Source organism: Odocoileus virginianus, chromosome 5 (assembly GCF_023699985.2).
Source record: "Odocoileus virginianus isolate 20LAN1187 ecotype Illinois chromosome 5, Ovbor_1.2, whole genome shotgun sequence".
In the NCBI taxonomy this organism is placed as follows: Eukaryota; Metazoa; Chordata; class Mammalia; order Artiodactyla; family Cervidae; genus Odocoileus; species Odocoileus virginianus.
In genome coordinates, this window is record NC_069678.1 from 75,874,759 (window position 1) to 75,899,934 (window position 25,176).

Here is a 25,176-nt window from a genome sequence, read left to right on the forward strand (position 1 = left end):
GTTGCCTTTGTATCCTGATTTTTTTGCTGAATTAATTAATTAGCTCTAACAGACTTTTTTTGTGGAATCTTTAGGATTTTCTACATATAAGATTATACCATCTGCAAATAGAGATATTTTCATTTCATCCTTTCCAATCTGGATGTTTCAATTTCTTTTTCTTCCCTACTTGCTCTGGCTACAACTTCCAGTACTATGTTGAATAGAAGTGGTGAAAGTGGGTATCCAACCTTACCTTGTTCCTGATCTTAGGGGAAAAGTTTTCAGTCTCTTCCATGGCTGTGGCCTCCATCATGCCCTCAGTGGCCCCACATTCCTCCCATGGCCAGGGCCATCATGGCTATGGTGCTTATGAGGGGCTGGCCCTCAATGGTTGTGGTCTCAATAACCAGGAACATCATGAGGCTGGTGGCCGTGGGGTCTGTCCCCCATGTCCAAAGCCTTCATGGGGCCAGTGTCTACCACCAGCATCCATTCCTCCACCAGGGCCTCTGTGGGGGCAATGTCCACTGCCTTCACCCCCATGCCACTGCCAGGGCCTTTGTGGAGATGAGGCCCACCATCTCCAACCACACTCCCACCAGGGTCCCCTCCTCCATTTGGGAGTCCTCCTTCAAAGCGACCTTTTCTGGCCCCTCAGAATGGAGAAAGAGAAGGTTCATTTCCTCCTTGGCCACCATGGCCTCTATGGTAGGGTCCAGGACCTGATGCTGATCCCCCCACACCAGGTCACCCTGCATGGTGTCACATGGGCCATCCCAGAAGGGATCACCACCCCCGACCTGGAAGAGGGTGGGGGACACAGCGGACGTGGACTCTCTGGGCTACCAGGACACCCAGGTCCTCCATGGGGACCTGGCATAGGTTTCCCAGGTTCAGGGAGGAAGTGCGGCATGCCTTGGGCCCCTCAGGGCCTTCCAGTAAGAAACCACTGGCTATTGGACCAGGCCTGAATCCAGGTGGCACCAGCATCTGCTTGATCTTGTCTGAATAGTCTGATTGCTTTGGCTTTCCTGTGAGGGCCAACTGTTAGGTCTACCCATGATGGAGGAGAGGCTCTCCTGCACATTGATGCCTCCTGCTCTAGGGTCCTGGGGACTCTTCCTGGCACCTGTGCATCCAATAAAATTGGCCATAATAGGAGGCAACTTCAAACTGCCTTCCCCATCAGGTGAACTACAGGCTCCTTAGGCTCCAGGGTTTCATCCATGGAATGGAACAATCCACATCTAGGGTGATGAGTTTAGGGGGAGGGGAATAGGCTCCTAAGGCTCAGGATCAGGCTCATGAGGACTTCCCTTGTTTGGGAAGAGCTCCTGAAAGATCCCCTTCTCCTCCTCAGCCTGGATGTACCTGCTGTTGCTTCCAGGGGTAACAAGAGGCAAAAGCAGCACCAGCGGCCTGGTGCGCATCCAGGGCACCTTCTCCTCCACAGTGTTGTGGCTCAGGTGCCAGCCTATCTCAAACATGTGTTCGCTCTGATGGTATCTCTCACTTAGCTGACTTGCCAAAGTCCTTAATCTTATTCACATTTACTCATTCAGTTTTATCCAGTTCAAAACAGAAATACTCTCTCAGTTTGCCCTCCTCTGGCCTCATCACAGCTTTCCTCTTCCTGCCTTTCTGAGTCAGCTGACTAGAATCTTTGGTACTCTCAATTGGCTTTGCATCCAGAGTTCCTGGCTCCAAAGAGGTGGTATCCATGAGCTCTAGGACTTCAGCAGGGGAAACCTGGGGCTCTGGACATTCTGTGTCCATAACCTCCGAAGGAGGTGCTGACTGGCTCTGAGAAAGAAGTTTCGCCTGTGCTTGGTTCTGGGCTTATTTTCCCTTCAAACGGGCTTGACTTGGCAGCTGTGGGTGACAGCACCTTCATCTTGATTTGGATGCCTGGAACAGAAGATGAATTGAGCACATCCAGAAAGCCCAGGCTTTCCATTGGCTGTGGCAGGATGATCTTCACTTAGATCTCTTTGGTAGCACTGGGTGTTGTGTAGACACTTGAGGGGGACGGGTTTAAGGTTGTGCTTGTCAGAAACCACCACTGCACTGGTATTCTTCTTCACAGTCACCAAAGACGGGGTCTCCAGCTCTAGTCCCATGGAATTTGGGGTGAGACTGGGCACTGGGGTTATAAGAGACTTAGACTTCTCCCTCTTCTTCCCTGGGGCCTCCTGAGCCTGAGTCTCAGCCTTTACTTCTATCACCGGTTGCTCAGGAGGGGTGGTTTAAACCTCTTCTTTCTGTTTCTTTTATCTTTCTCAGCAGGCTGGGTAGTGTACTGCTCTGGGAGCGGATGACGGTCATCTAGTCGCTGATAAGGACTGAAGCCAATTTCCAGAGCTCTTCATTCTCACTTGGCTTGCTCAGTTGCTTCACCTGTTTGGCTGTGTTTTTCTGCTTGAGATGGTCTGCAGTGAATGGAGATGCTGCAGGGTCAGTAGGATTTGCTGCAAGAGGGGAATGTTGGTTGTTTTTTAATTTGTCAGCGAATTGTTAAGAAACTTGTAACTATCAGCATCAATAAACTTGACCAATATTTCTGGTGAATGAGTCTGTAGCAGAATGTTCAAATAAGTGCGGTGACTCACCATCTTTCATGCTTCCTTCATCAGACTGAATATCTTTGAAATCTCATTCATATTCTTGAGTTCCCTATCTCAGTTAAGGAAGCTATCCAGCATCCTTAAGTTTAAGGACTCTCTTTGAGGCCTATGGGACCCAAAGCCATGATCAAGGTTTTATCAGGCTCAGGTGGGGGGGAGGTTAAACTTTTGGAGGAAAAAAATAAATAAAACAACCAATCAGAACCCAAAGTTCAATTATTTGGGGGGGGGGGGCTTATTGGATCAAAAAGTCTCTTAAAAAAAATAAAGGTCAACTCAGCATGCATCCTCCCCTCCCCAACTCCATTTAGAGAAGGGGCTCATAGAAAAAAAGTTCTGAGTGGATTAAAAAAAGTAAGTGCTGAATGAGTGAATTTGGGTGGGTTTTGGAAGGAAGGGTGGTTAATTATTTTTGAAGTTACATGGTAATGGTCCCTTAGCCACAGATTTCAAGTACCAGGCAGTGTGTGCTGGTAGGGTGGAGGAGACAGGTGGGAAGGGGCAGAAGACACAGGTGGTTGGGCCGGTGGCTGCTGTTTTCCCTTCCCCCTTTCTCTCAGGATCTTTTCAAGGGTTCAGATGTGGCTGTGGCTTGTTTCTTTTTTCCTCATGGCCGACTTGAGAAAATTTCAAACCTCTAAATAAATCCCAGAATCGAGCCTTCTATTTCTATCTTTAATTCCATCAGAGGAAAAGAGAGGGAGAGTAGGAGTGCCAGCCCTTTAAATCCCCTGGAATTTTGCGGTGTGGGTAGAGGGGCTTGCAGCAGAGCGGGAGGTACAACGAAGATTGTCTGCCTCTTTGTCTGCACCTCTGTGATCAGAAGCAATTCTTCCACTGGAAGTTGCCAGCAAGTCTTCAATAGGTTCCAGAGTTGCAAATAGTTACATGAGGCAGATTCTGCTAGTGCAGCTGTTGCTAGGTAGGGAGATGGAATCCTGGTGCTTTCTACTTTGCTATCTTCCTAGAATTCTCTCTTGCTAACATTTTGCCTTCTGACATGTGAAATGTGGTGATTATAATCTTTAGGAAAAACCAGGAGCTAAAACTGTTAGTAGTCCTCTTTCAGAGTTTTATGCTAAAGGAAACTTTTAATAAAAAATAAATATGTATTTCACTGATAGGCAATCTCAGAAACAATGATCTAAATGTTTGCATTTGGTGTCAGTATTAAGTAATTGTGTATCTACTCCAAGAGGCATTTTCTAAAATGGTCACTCCCTACAACATTGTTCTGTGTTCCTTTGCCTTGCTTTAATTTGCTTTATAGCACCTGACATTTTACTATATATGCATTGTTGGTTGTATGTCTCTTTAACTAGAATTAAATCCACAGGATAAGGTCTTTGGCATATTTGTTACTGAATCCTTGTCATCTAAAATAGAGCCTGGCAAGTTATAATAACTATGTAAAATTTGTTGGATATATGCATGAATGAAACATGAAATTTGGGGAGTCCAATACTATTCAGTAAAAAGCACAGAAAATAAAATGAAATGTATTCTTTCATTAAAAGAATGAAAAAATGACATGCATGAGGACAGAGTTTGGAATTTAGGAACTTGGAGACAATGTCACCGAGGTTATATGGAGAAATGAAAACAGTCATGATAGGAGACAGGGTTGTCGGCAACGTTTTCTCTCCCTCTTTCTTTTTATTTCTGGTATTAGTGTTTCAAAACGATTTAGGCACTGAAAAAAAAAAACTTAAAAAAACCCCATCATTTTCCTGAGTCAGATGAAAGTATGGATAGAGTATTATGCTTGCCAAACTTATTCCTGACAAATGGGGCTCTATATTCCATATAGGAAGGAACAGTCTCTGGAGCTTCCAGAGAGAAAAATAAAGACAGAAGGAGGAAGATTTGCTTAGTGTTTGAACAGTAAATCACAGAATGTTATAATTAAAGGATGTGGGGAGAAGGGGACAGAAACTAACTTCCCTGGTCTGTGGCCAGAGGCTGTGTTCTGAGTTTAACAATAGAACACCAATAACCAGGCGGGGCCAGAACATAGAGTCACACATTTTGTTCCTGTCACAAAGGTGCCTGAGGCAGGAAACAAATGGCAGCTGAAATTCAGACCCTGCTCTATTCTCCAAGCCACTGAAACCTAGTATAGGGCTGTATCTACCCAGAGGATGTACTTTTTTCTAATTTTCACATAGGCATTGCAGGGAATGGGGACTGGAATAGGTCTTTGACTTAGCATGCTGGAGTCTGATGCCAAGTAAAATAACCTCTTCGTTGAACCATATCAATCTCTACTCCAGTAAGGATTAAGGTTGGGCTTAATATGTAGTCTTCAGATAATCATATGAAGAGGCATGAATAACATTTATGACACACAATCCATTACCCAGACTTGCACTCTTGCTGGAAGACAGAAGTTTAAATGCTACTGGATGTAAATATAGAACATTAAATAGTCTTATCTTCCTCTAATCCTATTGCTGTGGTTTAATGAAGAAATGGGGTGGCAGGGTTGCAAATAGAAACAAAAGCTTTGGAATCACAACTCTTAGAATCAATAGGAAAAACATTAGGTTGAAATGAAATCTCCGATCCCCTTCTCCCTGTACCTTTCTGACTACCTCAGGAAAAAACACTAAAATAATTTCAGGTTTCTACTACTCACATTATCCACCTCAATCATGTGAACCCCTCATTTCCCAAACATTCCATGTTCTCTCACCCCACCTCTTCTCAGCCCATGCCTAGAAAGTCTTTCACTGTCTTGTCTTCTTAGGAAATTCTCTTTAGCTTTTAAAACTCAGTTCTAATAAAAAGGAATGCATTTGAGTCAGTTCTAATGAGGTGGATGAACCTGGAACCTATTATACAGAGTGAAGTAAGTCAGAAAGAGAAAGACAAACACTGTATATTAATGCATATATATGGAATTTAGAAAGATGACACCAACGATCCTGCATGGACGACAGGAAAGGAGACATAAATGTAAAGAACAACTTTTGGACTCAGTAGAAGGCAAGGGTGGGATGATCTGAGAGAATACCATTGAAACATATTCATTACCATATGTAAAACAGATGACTAGTGCAAGCTTAGTGCATAAAGGAAGGCACCCAAAGCCAGTGCTCTGGGATAACCAGAGGGGTAGGGTGGAAAGGGAGGTGGGAGGGGGGTTCAGGATGAGGGGGACACATGCATACCTGTGACTGATTCATGTTGATGTATGGCAACAACCATCGCTATATTGTAAAGTAATTATTCTCCAATTAAAATAAATTAATTAAAAAATAAAATGCTTGGGCAAAGTAATGAAAAAGGAAATTCAGTTTAGGCACTCAGTCATGTCTGACTCTTTGCGATCCCATGGACTGCAGCAAGCCAGGCTTCACTGTCAATCACCAACTCCCGTAGCTTGCTCAAACTCATGTCCCTCGAGTCGGTGATGCCATCCAACTATCTCATCCTCTGTCATCCCCTTCTCCTGCCTCCAATCTTTCCCAGCATCAGGGTCTTTTAAAACGAGTCAGTTCTTCGCAATAGGTGACCAAATTATTGGAGCTTTAGCTTCAGCATCAGTCCTTCCAATGAATATTCAGGACTGATTTCCTTTAGGATGGACAGGTTGGACTCCCTGCAGTCCAAGGGACTCTCAAGAGTCTTCTCCAACACCACAGTTCAAAAACATCAATTCTTCAGCACTCAGCCTTCTTTATAGTCCAACTCTTATATGCATACACGACTACTGGAAAAACCATAGCTTTGACTAGATGGACCTTTGTCGGTAAAGTAATATCTTTGCTTTTTAATATGCTGTCTAGGTTGGTCAAAGCTCTTCTTCCAAGGAGCAAGCATCTTTTAATTTCAAGGCTGAAATCACCATCTGCAGTGATTTTGGAGCCCAAGAAAATAAAGTCTGTCACTGTTTCCACTGTTTCCCCATCTATTTGCCATGAAGTGATAGGACCGGATGCCATGATCTTCGTTTTCTGAATGTTGAGTTTTAAGCCAACTTTTTCACTCTCCTCTTTCACTTTCATCAAGAGGCTCTTTAGTTCTTCTTCGCTTTCTGCCAAAAACGTGGTGTCATCTGCATTTCTGAGGTTATTGATATTTCTCCCAGAAATCCTGATTCCAGCTTGTGCTTCATCCAGTCTGGCATTTCACATGATGTACTCTTCATGGAAGTTAAATAAGCAGAATGACAATACACAGCCTTAACATACTCCTTTCCTGATTTGGAACCAGTCTGTTGTTCCATGTCCAGTTCTAACTGTTGCTTCCTGATCTGCATACAGATTTCTCAAGAGGCAGGTCAGGTGGTCTGGTATTGCCATCTCTTTCAGAATTTTCCACAGGTTATTGTGATCCACACAGTCAAAGGCTTTGGCATAGTCAATAAAGCAGAAATAGATGTTTTTCTGGAATTCTCTTGCTTTTTCTATGATCCAACGGATGTTGGCAATTTGATCTCTGGTTCCTCTGCCTTTTCTAAAACCAGTTTGAACATCTGGAAGTTCACAGTTCATGTATTGTTGAAACCTGGCTTGGAGAATTGTGAGCATTACTTTACAAGTGTGTGAGATGAGTTCAATTGTGCAGTAGTTTGAACATTCTTTGGCATTGCCTTTCTTTGGGATTGGAATTAAAACTGACCTTTTCCAGTCCTGTGGCCACTGCTGAGTTTTCCAAATTTGCTGGCATATGGAGTTCAGCACTTTCACAGCATCACCTTTTGGGATTTCAAATAGCTCAACTGGAATTCCATCATCTTCACTAGCTTTGTTTGTAGTGATGCTTCCTAACGTCCACTTGACTTCGCATCCCAGGATGTCTGGCTCTAGGTGAGTAATCACACCATCATGAGTATCTGGGTCATGAAGATCTTTTTTGTACAGTTCTTCTGTGTATTCTTGCCACCTCTTCTTATATCTTATGCTTCTGTTCGGTCTGTACCATTTCTGTCCTTTATTGAGCCCATTTTTGCATGAAATGTTCCTTGGTATCTCTGATTTTATTCTGTTGTTTTCCTCTATTTCTTTGCATTGATCACTGAGGAAGGCTTTCTCATCTCTCCTTGCTGTTCTTTGGAACTCTTCATTTTAATGGGTACATATTCTTGCCTTGAGAACCCCATGAACAGTATGAATATGCATAAAGAGAGGACACTGAAAGATGAACTCCCCACATCAGTTCAGTTCAGTTCAGTTGCTCAGTTGTGTCTGACTCTTTGAGACCCCATGAACCGCAGCACACCAGGCCTCCCTGTCCATCACCAACTGCCAGAATCTACCCAAACCCATGTCCATTGAGTCAGTGATGCTATCCAACCATCTCATCCTCTGTCGTCCCCTTCTCCTGCCTTTAATCCTTCCCAGAATCAGGGTCTTTTCAAATGGGTCAGCTCTTCACATCAGGTGGCCAAAGTATTGAAGTTCAGCTTCAGCATCAGTCCTTCCAATGAACACCCAGGACTGATATCCTTTAGAATGGACTGGCTGGATCTCCTTGCAGTCCAAGGGATTCTCAAGAGTTTTCTCCAACACCACAGTTCAAAAGCATCAATTCTTTGGCGCTCAGCTTTCTTTATAGTCCAACTCTCATATCCATACACGACTACAGGAAAAACCATAGTCTTGACTAGACAGACCTTTATTAACAAAGTAATGTCTCTGCTTCTTAATATGCTGTCTAGATTGGTCATAGCTTTCCTTCCAAGGAGCAAGCGTCTTTTAATTTCATGGCTGCAATCAGCATCTGCAGTGATTTTGGAGCCCCCCCAAAATAAAGTCAGCCCCTGTTTCCACTGTTTCTACATTTGTTTGCCATGAAGTGATGGGACCGGATTCCATGATTGGTAGGTGCCCAATAAGCTACTGGAGATCAGTGGAGAAATTCCAGAAAGAATGAAGAGAGGGGGCCAAAGCAAAAACAACACCCAGCTGTGGATGTGATTGGTGATGGAAGTAAAGTCTGATGCTTTAAAGAACAATATTACGTAGGAACCTGCAATGTTAAGTCCATCAGTCAAGGTAAATTGGAAGTGGTCAACCAGGAGATGGCAAGAGTGAACACTGACATTTTAGGAATCAGTGAAGTAAAATGGGCTGGAATGGGTGAATTTAACTCAGATGACCATTATATCTGCCACTGTGGGCACGAATCCCTTAGAAGAAATGGAGTAGCCATCACAGTCAACAAACGAGTCCAAAATGCAGTACTTGGATGCAATCTCAAAAACAACAGAATGATCTCTGTTCATTTCCAAGGCAAACCAGTCAGTATCACAGTAATCCAAGTCTATGCCCCGACCAGTATTGCTGAAGAAGCTGAAGTTGAATGGTTTCTATGAAGACCTACAAGACCTTTTAGAACTAATACCCAAAAAAGATGTCTTTTTCATTATAGGGGACTGGAATGCAAAAATAGGAAGTCAAGAGATACCTGGAGTAACAGGCAAATTTGGCGTTGAAGTACAGAATGAAGCAGGTCATAACTTTCCTTCCAAGGAGTAAGCGCCTTTTAACTTCATGGCTGCAATCAACATCTGCAGTGATTTTGGATCCCTTAAAAATAAAGTCAGCCACTGTTTCCACTGTTTCCACATCTATTTGCCATGAAGTGATGGGACCGGATTCCATGATCGTAGGTGCCCAATATGCTACTGGAGATCAGTGGAGAAATAATTTCAGAAAGAATGAAGAGAGGCTAACAGAGTTTTGCCAAAAGAACACACTGGTCATAGCAAACACCCTCTTCCAACAACACAAGGGAAGACTCTACACATCGACATCATCAGATGGTCAATACTGAAATCAGATTGATTATATTCTTTGCAGCCAAAGATGGAGAAGCTATCTATACAGTAAGCAAAAACAAGACCGGGAGCTGACTGTGGCTCAGATCATGAACTCCTTATTGCCAAATTCAGTCTTAAATTGAAGAAAGTAGGGAAAACTACTAGATCATTGAGGTATGACCTAAGTCAAATCCCTTACTGATTATATAGTGAAAGTGACAAATAGATTCAAGGGATTAGATCTGATAGACAGAGTGCCTGAAGAACTATGGACAGAGGTTCGTGACATTGTACAGGAGGAAGAGATCAAGACCATAACCAAGAAAAAGAAATGCAAAAGGGCAAAATGATTGTCTGAGGAAGCTTGAGAAAAAAAAAGAAGACTTTAAAATAAAACAAAACAAAACTCAGCTCTAAAGTCACCTCTCTAGGAGGCCTGCTGATACTCCCTCTACCCCACTGTAGATATTTCCTCCCTCTTCGGTGTTCCCTCAGCATTTGGCATAACTCTCTAACAGCATCTGGCTTCTCTGGTGGCTAAGATGGAAAATAACCTGCAGGAGACCCAGATTCTTCCCTGGAGAAGAGAATGGCTACCCAGTCCAGTATCCTTGCCTGGAGAATTCCATGAACAGAAGAGCTTGGTGGGCTACAGTCCATGAGGTCTCAAGGAATCGGACAAATGACTGAGCAACTAATAATTTCATTTTCTAATAGCATCTAGCATTATTTGTTAACATATCTACTGATCTCATTAGACTATGGGCTGTTCTAGAATACAGTTTATACCTTTTCAATGTTTACATCCTGTCTCAGCATCTAATATGGTATCTAGTATCTAACAGACAGGGACATTTCAGAAATGCTTGCTGAATCATGAATGAATGAATGAATGAATGAGTGCTATGACTCATGCATGCATCTGGAGGCAGAAGATCTGGATTCAACTCTTTGTTTTGCTGTTAACTTTCTTTATGTGGCAGATTAAATATGACCACAAATTCTTTGATGCTCCCTCTATTGAGATGATGTTCATATCCTTTTGCTTTGTATCTGAGCAGACTCTGTAACTACTTTCAGTCAGTTCAGTTCAGTTCAGTTCAGTTCAGTCACTCAGTCGTGTCCGACTCTTTGAGACCCCATGGACTGCAGCATGCCAGGCCTCTGTGTCCATCACCAACTCCTGGAGTTTACTCAAACTCGTGTCCATTGAGTCAGTGATGCCATCCAGCCATTTCATCCTCTGTCCCTTTCTCCTCCTGCCCCCAATCCCTCCCAGCATCAGGGTCTTTTCCAGTAAGTCAACTCTTCACATGAGATGGCCAAAGTATTGGAGTTTCAGCTTCAGCATCAGTCCTTCCAATGAACACCCAGGACTGATCTCCTTTAGGATGCACTGGTTGGATCTCCTTGCAGTCCAAGGGACTCTCAAAAGTCTTCTCCAATACCACCATTCAAAACCGTCAATTCTTCGGTGTTCAGTTTTCTTTATAGTCCAACTCTCACATCCATACATGACTAGTAGAAAAACCATAGCCTTGACTAGACGGACCTTTGTTGGCAAAGTAATGTCTCTGCTTTTTAATATGCTGTCTAGGTTGGTCATAACTTTTCTTTCAAGGAGTAAACGTCTTTTAATTTCATGGCTGCAGTCACCATCTGCAGTGGTTTGGGAGCCCAAAAAATAAAGTCAGCCACTGTTTCCACTGTTTCCTCATCTATTTGCCATGAAATGATGGGACTGGATGCCATGATCTTAGTTTTCTGAATGTTGAGCTTTAAGCCAACTTTTTCACTCTCCTCTTTCACTTTCATCAAGAGGCTTCGTCTTCACTTTCTGCCATAAGGCTGGTGTCATCTGCATGTCTGAAGTTGTTGATATTTCTCCTGGCAATCTTGATTCCAGCTTGTGCTTCATCCAGCCCAGCGTTTCTCATGATGTGCTCTTCATGGAAGTTAAATAAGCAGAATGACAATATAAGCCTTGCCGTACTCCTTTCCCAATTTGGAACCAATCTATTGTTCCATGTCCAGTTCTAACTGTTACTTCCTGATCTGCATACAGATTTCTCAAGAGGCAGGTCAGGTGGTCTGGTATTGCCCTCTCTTTCAGAATTTTCCACAGGTTATTGTGATCCACACAGTCAAAGGCTTTGGCATAGTCAATAAAGCAGAAATAGATGTTTTTCTGGAACTCTCTTGCTTTTTCTATGATCCAATGGATGTTGGCAATTTGATCTCTGCTTCCTCTGCCTTTTCTAAAACCAGCTTGAACACCTGGAAGTTCATGGTTCATGTATTGTTGAAACCTGGCTTGGAGAATTGTGAGCATTACTTTATTAGCGTGTGAGATGAGTGCAATTTTGTGGTAGTTTGAGCATTCTTTGGCATTGCCTTTCTCTAGCTAATAAGTAAAATATGGCAGAAATTGACAGTTTCCAAGCCCGGGACTAAAAAACTAGAAACTTCCACTTCCTTTTTCTTGGAAAACTGATTCTTGAATTTCTTGGGTGTCATATAAGATGTTTGACAACCCTTCTGGATATGCTTCATGAACAGGCTTTGAGACTACATGCAGAAGAGAAGGGCCTGAATGAGCCCAGCCTTCAAGAGACGGACAAAGAGAAGGCTTTCAAGAGAAGGATAGTCTAGCCTTGATAATGTCTCAGTCATGTGAGTGAAGCTATCTTGGATCCTTCAGATCAGCTCAACTGCCAGCTGAATACCATCAGCTGACCCCAGTTTATTTCATATGGGGCTGAAGAACTGGTCATTCAAGCCTTACCTCAAATATTGACACACAAAATTGAGAGACAAAATGATTTTTTTTTAAGTTACTAAGCTTTGGGACAGTTTGTTAGGGAACTGGTTAGAAGTTGGTAAGTGGTAATTGGGCACTTCTGTAACCCAAACCCCAAATATGTGACATTAATTTTGAGACTGGGAAATGGGTAGGGACATGAAGGACCTTGAGGAGTCTGTTAGTGAAAGCTAGAAAGATCTGGAGGAGGTGTTGGAGATCACTTTCAGAACAGTCAAGAAATTGTTATTGGAAGCCAGAGGAAGGTTTGACAACAAGGTTACCTATGGTAACATGGAAAATAGAAAGGTACCTAATGAACTGAGGATCTAGTTGGGGAGTTTCTAGACAGAAAGTCCAAAGTGTCAACTGGCTTTTTGTAGCTCTTTATAATTAAATATGAGAAGAGAGAAGTAAACTAAAGAAGAACCCAGGATAGTATTTCCAAGCAGCACAAGAATCTCAAAAGTAAAGAATGACCTCATGGTAAAGATCAAATCTAAGGTATTGCCGACAAAATGACATCACCAGGTAAAAACAAGTCAAAGATGCAACTGTAAGATCTTTTGTTAAGACTTCAGAAAGATATATTTTAATTGAGGTAACATTGGTTTATAACAGTCATGTGTCCAACATTATATTTCAACTTCTATATACATTACAGCATGCTTATCAAAAGTTTAGTTTCCATTTATCACCATACAGTTGATCCCTTTTACTCATTTCACCCTCCCCCCACCACTTCCTCTCTGGAAACCACTGCTTTGGTCTCTATATATATGTGTTTATTTTAGTTTAGTTTTATTTTTTTATACTCCACATATGAATGAAATCGTAAAGTATTTGTCTTTCTCTAACTTATTTCACTTGGCCTAATACCCTCAAGATTCACCCATGTTATGGCAAATGGCAGGTTTCGTCTTTTTATGGCTGAGTGGTATTTCTGTGTGTGTGTGTTCATCTGTGTGTGTGCAAGTCTGTGTGTATGTATACACATACATACCACATCTTCTTTACCTGATCATCAGTTGATGGGCACTTAGATTGTTTCCATATCTTAGCTCTTGTATATAATGCTACGGTGAACATAGGGGTATGTATATCTTTTCCAATTACTGTTATCACATTCTTTGGATATATACCCAGAAGTAGACTAGCTGGATCATATTATAGTTCTATTCTTATTTTTTTGAGGAAACTCAAAACTGTTTTCCATATGGCTGCACCAATTTACATTCTCACCAACAGTGTAGGTCAGAAAGATTTAAGGCAGTGTCTCATAGATGCTTTCAAAGTTATTCTTAGTGGAAACAAATTTTTTCTGAGGATCTCAATGCTGTGCCTTATGGATATTCTATGTTAAACAGTAGGGTTTCTAAGAGTCTTAAGGGTGTCATTCCACAGCAGGTTCACAGGGGACCAAGGTTGAGAAATACTATCTGAAAGATTTGTGTGTGTGTGTTTTGGATAATGGAGTAGAGTATAATTCGATACACAGGAAATCCCCCAAATTTTAAAAGGATTACGTTAGCTTGGCCTGAAACTGACAGAGACAGCATGAAATGAAAAGAGGTCTTTGGACTCCCAGTCTACTATAGGCAGAGAGCAGGCTGAAAAAACTATTCAACTATAAAAATGGGCTATTTCTTGTGGAAAAAGAAGGGTGACTCAGAGGGCAGAACCAAAAGTCACAGAGACTCATTCCCAGGGAGCAGAAGTAGGCCTTAATTAAAGAACTGGCGTCAAGTGTTTGGCTAGATTTCAGAATTTCTAAGCACCAGTGACTGCTTTGTACTTCTATTCCTTCTACCGCCACCACCACCACCCTCTTTTGAACAGAGTGTCTACAGCAAGTTACTTTATGCCTGCTCACCATTGTAATCAATAGTTGGGTGTATATGGGGAAGGTAACTTTTTGTTCAGAGATCTTCAATGGAAAAGAACAATGCTAAAGAAACTACACCCTAGGAACTACATCTGAGGATATTCATCCACGCCTGGAACTTATTCAGATGATGAGATCATGGACGTTGACCCTGAGTCTGATGCTATAATAGGCTGAGTTTGGAGGGGCAGGTCCTTTGAGGAGGTGAATGTATTGTGCTGTGGGAAGAATGTAAATAATTTGTGGCCAGGGGGCAGATGGTAACAGATTAAAGATGGCTGTAAATTCTTTGATCCTCTTCCCAGTGACTGATGGGGTCTGTGTGTCCTCCCCTGGAGTTTGGATGGGCTGTATGATTGTTTTGAACAAGAGGACACTGCGGAGGTGACACTGTGCTAGTTTCCAAGCCCAAGTCTTAAGAGGCTGGTAATTCCCACTTCTTGTCTTCTGGGAACATTTTCTCTTTAAGCCCTAAGATTCCATGTACTCTGACTGAAGTGACTTAGCATGTACGAGATGCCCTTATTATTTGGGCTTCCCTGGTGGCTCAGTGGTAAAGAATCTGCCTGCAATGCAGGAGCCGCAGGAGACTCCGTTTCGATCCCTGGGTAGGGAAGATCCCCTGGAAAAGGGAATGGCAACCTACTCCAGTATTTTTGCCTAGAGAAGCCCCTGGACAGAGGAGACCATCGGACTACAGTCCACAGGGTCTCAAAGAGTCAAACACAACTGAAGTGACTTAGCATGTACTCTAGCAAAGAGATCACATTGAAACTATCTGAAAGGGAAAGTGAAAGTGAATGTCTGACTCTTTGTAACACCATGGAATTCTCCAGGCCAGAATACTGGAGTGGGTAGCCTTTCCCTTCTTCAGGGGATCTTCCCAACCCAGGGATTGAACCCAGGTCTACTGCAATGCAGGCAAATTCTTTACCAGCTGAACCACCAAGCAAGCTCAAGAATACTGGAGTGGGTAGCCTCTCTCTTCTCCAGGGGATCTTCCTGACCCAAGAATTGAACTGGAGTGTTCTGCATTGCAGGCAGATTCTTTCCAGCTAAGCCAGGGAAGCCTTTCTGGAAGGGAAGAGGGGACCAAATGAAGCCAAGGTTCAAGGCATTGAGTGAAGCCTAAAGAATATCACTGCATGATCTCACTTGACTCCATGTGGAGAAGAATAAGCAACTATCCTAGCTCTGACTGGATTCCTGACTCACAAAATTATGAGAAATAATAAAATGGCTGTTATCTAAGCTGCTGAACTCTGGGATAATTACTGTTACACGGCAGTAAATAACTGAGATCTCCATGACTGTGAGTCAGTCTCTTCTCTCTAGAACTACTTCTTCAGCTTGGGCAGTGTTGGGTTAGGTTAGGTGATCTCTAAGAGTCTCAATAGCTCTGATTTTCAGTTTGGATGCAGTTGAAGGCAGTTGGACTACACCAAATGGCATTTAGACATCTGTAGAATGACCAGAGGAACACAGAACATATATTGTTAGGTACTCAATAAATATTTCAATGAGTTTTGAAGGATGAAGAACTAGGTAAGCAGAAGGGAAGGGAAGGACACTTCAGGCAGAATGAACAGCGTGTACAAAAATGCAAAAACCTGGACAAACCTGAAATGCAAGCACTTTAGAATCGTTGAAGTAGCAAGTACAAGGGAGAGTGGAAAGGTAAAGGCCAGATGGTGGAAAGACTTGTGCACCTAGCTGAAAGTTTTAGGCTTTGTCTACAGACCTTGGGACCTCTGAAGGAAAATTACCACTGAATCCTCTGTCTGATAAATGATGTTTTTCTTCTTTTTATACACATAGAAACTGAGGTTTTGTCACTTGCCCAAGATCACATTGGGCTTCCCAGGTGGCACGGTGGGTAAAGAACCCACCTGCAATGCAGGAGACGTGAGTTTGATCCCTGGGTCAGGAAGATCCCCTGGAGGAGAGCATGGAAACCCACTCCTGTATTCTTGCCTGGAGAATCCCATGGACAGAGGAGCCTGGTGGGCTATAGTCCATACGGTCGTAAAGAGTTGGACACAACTGAAGCGACTGAGCACACACATAAGATCACATTATTAGTAAGGTGGCAGATCCAGGATATGAAACCATATCTAACAGCTTTGAAACAATATTTTAAAAAAACTTAAGAAGTTAATATTACTTTATTTTAAAAATCATTTGAATATATTCTATATGACTGATATTATATAAAATAGAAGAAATGTGAAAGTAAATACCACAGGCAATATGCATTGCTTATGATTAATTTTCCTTAGGGGAAATTGAAGAAATGATCAATTTTCCTTGGATAAATGAATAAAGTTTCTTAGAAAACAGGATGTTTAATTTGCTTTATTAATTATTCATTTATTATTATTTTAGACTGGAGCTAACATTCATTGAGCTCAAACTATGTATCTGCCATTGTTCTAGGTGTTTTACATGTGCTATTGATATCTCACCCTGTGAAGCAGGTACTATTATTTTCCACTTTTATTTCTAAAGCAAAGAGAGCTTAGGTAACTTGTTCAAGTCACACATTTAGTAATCCTGGGTTAGATCCTGGTGAATCAGACATTGTGCTCTTAACCATAAGTAGAGACATTTGAACTAGGCCTTAAGATAAGAAGATTCCTATGCCAAAGGACATTTAAGAGAGAAAAACATATGCCAATACTTGATGGCATGAAAGTTCACCATGTTCTAAGAATAGGATTTCAGAGTTTAGGGGAATTTAGAGAAAGAACATTGTACATGTGTGTGTGTGGTAGGAAGTAGAGGGAGATGATGAAAGAAGAATGATAGAAGAGGGTGCTAGAAATGTAGTTTGTGGCCAGGTAATAGAAGGCCTGGAAGCTAGCCAGAAGAGTTTTGACTTGATCTTGTAGGCTATGGGGAGGCATTAAAGTTGCTTTTCTTTCTTATTCTTTTTTTTTTTTAATCAAAGGAATGCCATGATTAGGTCTGTGTTTCAGAAAGAGTTAATCTGATGCCAAGGAGAAACAGACTGAATGGAAGAGGCTGGAGGCAAAGAGAAGGGAGTCAGGAATCAGGTGCCATGTCTGAATTCAACACCTGAACTGGGATGATTATAGTGAGGATGGAGGAAAGGGAACCAAGGAACATGTGGACTAGTGCTTATTCTTATAGCTAATGTCTATTTATTGACAGGCATAATATTTTGAAAGATGATTAAATGCTGCCAGTTTTGCTTGGAGAGGCTTGGATGAAAGCATATTTGGAAAGTCAGAAACTCTGCTTACAATTCAATGGTCTTCTACACAGGGCAAATCAGACACAGAGACCGTAAGAGGATATATGTACCAAAAAACTTCGAACACTTTAGTGTTTTCCTGGCCCTCCTATTTATGACACTGTGCCATCTATAGCTATGTGCCTTCTTTCTACCTCAAAGACAGGACATCAGCTGGATTTTAAAAGCAGGTACCTTTCTGAGATTTGAAAATGTCCACAGAATACCCCTAAACTTGACCTGACCCAAATAAAACTGAACAAAATTGAGAAAGTCCAGATTCTACACATCCTATCTTCTAGCCTTAACAGACATGACAAAGGAAATTTGCTGGTACCTCCAACTCTTTTCACATCAATTCCATTTGCCTGAACAGCTCTCCCTTCCCTTTTCCTCCTCTGTGAAGCAGCTCAGATACACCTCTCCCAAGGCAAAGCTAGCAATGCACTCCTTTCTTCTCCCATAATGCCCTCCATATTTCTCTATTATAGCACTTTTCATCTACTTAATGGCTACTTGGTTATTTATCTTTTCCCTCACCTGTGCTCTGAGCTATTTCTTTAAGGGTAAAGCTTTTATTCTGCTTATTTATTTCTCTTCAGTGCCCGGCAAGACACCAAACACATAGGAAATATTTGTTAAGTAACTTGCAGTCAGCACGTAAACACATGATTAAAAAAAAAAAAAGGAATTTCAACTTATACTGATTCTTTTTGATTTATCAGCTTTAGGCATTTTCTTTCAAATCCCTACTGTGGAAGATGAGTATTCATCTCTTCTATCACCCTAGACACCTATTTTCCTCTCTGTTATATAGTTAATATATAATTTTTTACTAAATCAAAATTCAGTTTTTAAATTATTGTAAGTATTGGCTACTGCTAAGCCAAGTGAAAGTGAATTCGCTCAGTCGTGTCCAACTCTTTGTGGCCCCATGGACTGTAGCCTACCAGGCTCCTCCATCCATGGGATTTTCCAGGCAAGAATACTGGAGTGGGTTGCCATTTCCTTCTCCAGGAGATCGTCCCGACTCAGGGATTGAACCCAGGTCTCCCGCATTGTAGGCAGACGCTTTACCATCTGAGCCACCAGGGAAGTCCTACTGCTAAGCTAAGTGTACTATATTTCCTGTCTTGTACATACTTTTCTTACTGGAGATATTAATAGTTTTTTCATTTGTTTAGTTCTCTGTATCATTAGTTTCTACATTATCAAGTATATCAGATAATTTATCTGTTCCATTTATTTTCCTGAAGACATAAGTTCTGAAGCCCTTCATTCATTTTTAATTTTTGTACATGCTAAACAGTGGTCATCCTACGATCCCCCACTTTTTTATTGGAATATAATTGCTTTATAATGTTGTGTTAGTTTCTGCTATACATCATGAGTATGATGTTGTATACATATATTATCAAGGAAACAAGGGAACCAAGGGAATAATATAATACCAAGGGAACATTTCATGCAAAGATGAGCACAATAAAGGACAGAAATGGTATGGACCTAACAGAAGCAGAAGATATTAAGAAGAAGTGGCAAGAAAACATAGAAGAACTATACAAAAAAGATCTTCATGATCCAGATAACCATGATGGTGTGATCACTCACCTTCATTCTGGAATGCGAAGTCAAGTGGGTGTTAGGAAGCATCACTACAAACAAAGCTAGTGAAGGTGATAGAATTTCAGCTAAGCTATTTTAAATTCTAAAAGATGATGTTGTTAAAATGCTGTACTCCATATGCCAGCAAATTTGGAAAAATCAGCAATGGCCACAGGACTGGAAAAGGTCATTTTTCATTCCAATCCCAAAGAAAGGCAATGCCAAAGAATGTTCAAACTACCACACAATTGCACTCATATCACAAGGCTAGCAAAGTAATGCTCAAAATTCTCCAAGCCAAGCTTCAACAGTATGTGAGCTGTGAACTTCCAGGTGTTCAAGATAGTTTTAGAAAAGGCAGAGGAACCAGAGATCAAATTGCCAACATTTGTTGGATCATTGAAAAAGCTAAAGAGTTTCAGAAAAACATCTACTTCTGATTTATTGACTACTTCAAACCCTTTGGCTGTGTGGATCACAACAAATTGTGGAAAACTGTTAAAGAGATGGGAATACCAGACCACCTTACCTGCCTCCTAAGAAATCTGTATGCAGGTCAAGAAGCAACAGTTAGAACTGGACATGGAACAATAGACTGGTTCCAAATTGGGAAAGGAATACGTCAAGGCTGTATATTGCCACCCTGCTTATATGCAGAAACACTGGGCTGAATGAAGCACAAGCTGGAATCAAGATTGCTAGGAGAAATATCAATAACCTCACATATGCAGATGACACCACCCTTATGGCAGAAAGTGAAGAAGAACTAAAGAGCCTCTAGATGAAAGTGAAAGAGGAGAGTGAAAAAGTTGGCTTAAAGCTCAACATTCAGAAAACGAAGATCATGGCATCTGGTCCCATCATTTCATGGCAAATAGATGGGGAAACAATGGAAATGGTGGCAGACTTTATTTTTTTGGGTTTCAAAATCACTGCAGATGGTGACTGCAGCCATGAAATTAAAAGACACTTGCTCCTTGGAAGAAAAGTTATGACCAACCTAGACAGTATATTAAAAAGCAGAGACATTACCTTGCCGACAAAGGTCCATCCAGTCAAAGGTATGGTTTTTCCAGTAGTCATGTATGGATGTGAGAGTTGGACTGTAAAGAAGGCTGAGTGCTGAAGAACTGATGCTTTTGAACTGTGGTGCTGGAGAAGACTCTTGAGAATCCCTTATACTGCAAGGAGATCCAGCCAGTCCATCCTAAAGGAGATCAGTCCTGAGTGTTCGTTGGAAGGACTGATGCTAAAGCTGAAGCTCCAATACTTTGGCCACCTGATGCGAAGAACTGACTCATTGCAAAAGACCCTGATGCTGGGAAAGATTGAAGGCAGGAGGATAAAGGGACGACAGAAGATGAGATGGTTGGATGGCATCATAGACTCTATGGACATGAGTTTGAGCAAGCTACAGGAGTTGGTGATGGATAGAGAAGCCCGGGGTTCTGCAGTCCATGGGGTTGCAAAGAGTCAGACACGATTGAGCAACTGAACTAACTAACTATATATATATTTGGGCTTCCCAGGTGGTGCAGTGGTAAAGAATCTGCCTGCCAATGCAGATGATGCTAAAGATGTGGGTTCGATCCCTGGGTCAGGAAGATCCTCTGGAGAAGGAAATGGCGACCACTTCAGTAATCTTGCCTGGGAAATCCCATGGTCAGAGGAGCCTGGCAGATTATAGTCCATGGGCTTGAAAAGAGCTGGACACAGCTGAGCACAGCATAGCACATACATATGTTCTCCTCCCTCTTGAGGCTCTCTCCCACTCCCTCTTCCCACCCCTCTAGGTCATCACAGAGAACTGAGCTCTGCGCTTTGCAGTAGCTTCCTTTGAGCTATTTTACATATGGCTTCTCAGATGGCACTAGTGGTAAACAATTTTCCTGCCAAGGCAGGAGACACAAGTTTGATCTCTGGGTTGGGAAGATACCCTGGAGTAGGAAATGGCAACCCTCTTCAGTATTCCTGCATGGGAAATTCCTTGGACAGAGGAGCTTGGTGGGCCACAGTCTATGGGGTCACAAAGAAGCAGATATGACTGAGCATGCACACATGTACCTATGTCAATGTTACTCTCTCAGTTCTATGATTCCTTTTTATAAGCATCATGGGGATTCTCTTTGCCTCTCTCCTTTGTTCTATCTCCTATTTTACCAATCCCATGTTTCTCTCTCTCTTTTTTAACTCCCTCATTTTGGTGGCATATATCCTGTAGTAGCCTCCTGGAAAAAAGGTATGGGAAGTAATTTTTTAAAAAGACTTTGCAAGTCTCAGTATGCCTTAATTGTGCCTTCACAATTGATTGGTAGTTCTCTGGATAAACAATTCTTGGTTGAAAATAATTTTCTCACAGAAGTTTTAAGGCATTGCTATTTCATATTCTAGTTTCTAGTATTTGTTGTTGAGAAATTTAATGTTATTTCAATATTCTCTCAATCACTTATATGATACCATTATTTTCCCCTGGGAGACTGAGCATACTTTTTTTTAATCTCCTAGTGTTCTGAAGTTTCTTAATGATGCCCCTTGACATAGTTTTTTTTTTAAATCCATTGTGCTCCACCCTTGATAAGCATTTATAAACTGGAAATATATATTCTTTAATCTGGAATCTTTTTTTTTGTATTCTTTCTTTAATAATTTTTCTTTCTTTTGTCTTTTTGCATTCTCTTTTTGAAACTCACGTTGTTTGGATGTTAGATCTCCTGAATTGTTTTTTTCAGTTTCCTTATCTCTTCTGTTGTCAAACTCTTTTTGTTCTATTTCTTTAATTTCTAAACATTTTGTTGATTCTTTCTGCTATCATGGGTTTAATTTTCATGAGTTCTTCATCTTTTATTATTCCCGTTTTAAAAAAGAAAGCATCCTAGTCTTATTTCATGAATGCAATGTCTATTTTTATCTAAGTATCAATTCAGTTCAGTTCTGTTCAGTCACTCAGTCGTGTCCGACTCTTCGCGATCCCATGGACTGCAGCACTCCAGGCCTCCCTGTTCATCACCAACTCCCGAAGTTTACTCAAAACTTCGTCCATTGAGTCCATTGAGTCAGTGATGCCATCCAACCATCTCATCCTCTGTCGTCCCCTTCTCATATTAATGATCATTTCAAAATTTTCTTCTGTTTCCTAATTTATTTTCTGTGAGTTTAATTTTGTTTGTTTCTTTTGTCATCTCTCATTGTGGAATCTCTTTTCAAATATTTGGTGAAATCTTGCAGCTCTTCATATTTAACACTAATTTACTAAAAAGTCAATTGGAAGCTCTGTGTTAATAGATGGAATTTGTTGATTGGTGGCTTCACTGTAGAGTAATAGGAAGATTACTTGACTGGTGTGCTGAGGATCCCAAAATATCAGTATTTGTAGTTCTTTTCTCTGAAGCTGGTCAGATTCTCCAGTCCCTTCTCTTGGGTAAGAGAGGCAAGTGTGACTGCTTGACTATCCAAGTACTCTAAGCTGAACAAGACATGGGGGCCAAAGTTCTCAGCATTCAGTAAGTAGACATTCACTTAACTTTCCTGTTTTCACTTGGCCCTTCTCTCCAGGTCCCACAGGACCTAAATCTGTGCTTTGGCCTCTAGGGCTCAATTTTTCTTTTGATCAAATGTCTGGTCTCCTGCCAGGGTATGGAGATACACCAGGTTGTTTTATTCATTTGGGGAAGAGAACTGCAAGTCTAATGTCTCTCTTCACAGACTTTCAATCAATTTCCATACCTCATCCCTGCCTTCGATGGTTCTCTGTGCTTCAAATTACTGAGGCTTTATCAAGAGGCAGTACAATGTGTAGTCAGGGGAATAAACTTTGAACCTAGAAAGCTTGGGCTTGAAATTTGGCTATGCGACCCTGCACAAATTATTTGACCTCATACTTCATTTTCTTCTTTTGTAAATGGTAAAAATAATATTATCTACCTCAAAGGATGTTGTGAGAATTAAATGATTTTATACATATATATATAAAATGCTTAGAACAATGCCTGATATTTAAGAAGATATGTTGTAAGATATTACTATTAATATTATTCATTTCTGTAGCTTCCCACTGGATTCACTGCTCAGCATATTTCAAATTTCTCAACTCTGCTAACCTTTTCCACTTCTAAAAATGTGCCCACTGACAACTTCTCTTGTATTTTTTTAAACTATGAGTTGATACCTTTAAAAAAATCATTTTTTCTCTTTTTATTGATGTTGTGGGAAAGAAGAAGAGATAAGGACAAATATAGATTATAATACACACATATATAAAACATATGTGTTACATATATAATGTATTACTTATATGTTATTATGTTAGAACTGGTTCAATTAGCCAAACTTGAAAGCATTGAAATTATAATAATGATGCTGATAAGATTATGGTAAAATAGAGAACTCATACATTATTGTTATCAACATAAATTAATAAAATTCCTTTGGAATATATAAATATATTGTGAGTCATAAAAACACTTTGACCTTTAACTGATTATCCTATGAAATTTTTTAGAGGGAGAAGTTTAATAACAAAAAAGTTATACATTTTAATGAAAAATTAGAAGGAACAAAAATTTCCAACAGTCTCAAGATGTTAAAATTCAGTAGATGTCCAGTTTATTGAGTTGATAATATTATATAGTAATTATTTTCCAACATGAATTATATTAACATTAAACATTACAATATAACACTAACTGCAAAGGAAAGGACACAAACATATGTTCACTGTGGGTAAGCAATATAAACTTTATATGCTATAAAAGGAATATACAAAAATAAAACCAGTGGTTTTAGCATGGTAGAATTAGGAAGGTTTTGTTTTTCTTTTTAAAAAAATCCTTTTATGTTACCATAAAAATGTTTTTATAATTAAAAAAAAAGAACCCTCAAGCCTAAAGCTGACAAAAATCATAGTGATTGTGTCTACCAGGCCCCTTAGATGAAGATGAAAACTAAACCATTCCGCCAAACATCTGAAAGTTTCAGAACAGCCAGGTCTTTGATGTTGGGTAGACTAAACAACCAGATGTTTGACTGAAGTTTTCCGTTTTCATCTGAAGGCTGACATCATGTAACTATAGCCTGAGCGCATTACTGATGTCAGTCACCATAAAGTTCAATGAGTTGTTAACATGGCCCCATGCAGCTCTCCTGGCCTTCCTCATTTGGTACTCACAAATATCATCTTTAACTTGCTCTTTGCTTTAAGGTGTTATATAACTCTTTGATTATTCTTCATTATCTAAAGAATAAAGGCTTAACCCTTCATAATGTGGCCCCAACAGGCATCAACAGCCCCACCTCTCACCATCTGCATCCTTCACAAGGTCTATACATTCTAGATGCTAAAAATATAGTCCCTTATCCTCAAGATACTCATAGTTGTACTATTATTATTGTCATACACTAGAGAATATTACTGTTATCACTCATTGAGCTACTTTGTTCCAGAGTGCTAGGGCTTAGTATACAGTATTGAATTTAATCTTCACCATAACTTTCTCTGGCATTATTATTTTTCATTTTAGCAGTAGAGAAAGAGAAGCTACAGAAGTTAAATATCTTTTTTTCCCCCAAATTTTATAACCAGCAAGTTACAAAGCCAGGACTCAGTATATTGGATTCCAAAACTATGCTCTTAATTACAACACCACAGATGTTTACTAATACATTTACTAAGGTATCATGGTGACTATGTGGTAGTATGGTAAGAATGAGGTTTATTGAATGGCAGTAAGTAAAAGTAGAAATAGGCAAAGGCTTAGTCCAAGTACCAATAATAGAGTTCCTAGTATGTTCTAGACCCTATCCTAAATAATAGGGACACAAAAGAGTCAATATCACCTTTAACAAAGGTGTCAGGCACCCAAAATTAGGTGGAAAGTGCAGGTGTTCCAAGAGTGGAGCCCAAAGGAGTGATGGTGTCAGATACGCCCAGGGCTTGGCTGGGGTACAGAGTCATGGGATAAAAGCTTCAGGAAGAGGACAAAAGGAATAGAAAGACTCCCAGATACCAAGGGACTTAGAAAGAGTGCCCAGAGAAATCTCTGTCTCCCCACAGGAATATCTGAAGAGTGCAGACGAGGAGAAACTCTGTCCATCAGAATCAAGAAAGCATTGAAACACGTGACAGGCACAACTGTTCAAAACAATCAAGACGGTTCCTTTATTTTATTAGTTCCTACTGCGTGCCTCTCCTGGGCACCATGGATTTGGATTCAAGTCATATGGTCCCTCCCATCAGTGGTCACTGGGGCTGGATCATTC

General features: G+C 40.8%; 1 pseudogene; it reads right to left on the reverse strand.

The window, feature by feature from the left end:
* Positions 1-263: 263 nt before the first annotated feature.
* LOC110146405 (serine/threonine-protein phosphatase 1 regulatory subunit 10 pseudogene) overlaps positions 264-25,176 on the reverse strand; it is a 33,078-nt pseudogene continuing 8,165 nt past the window's right edge.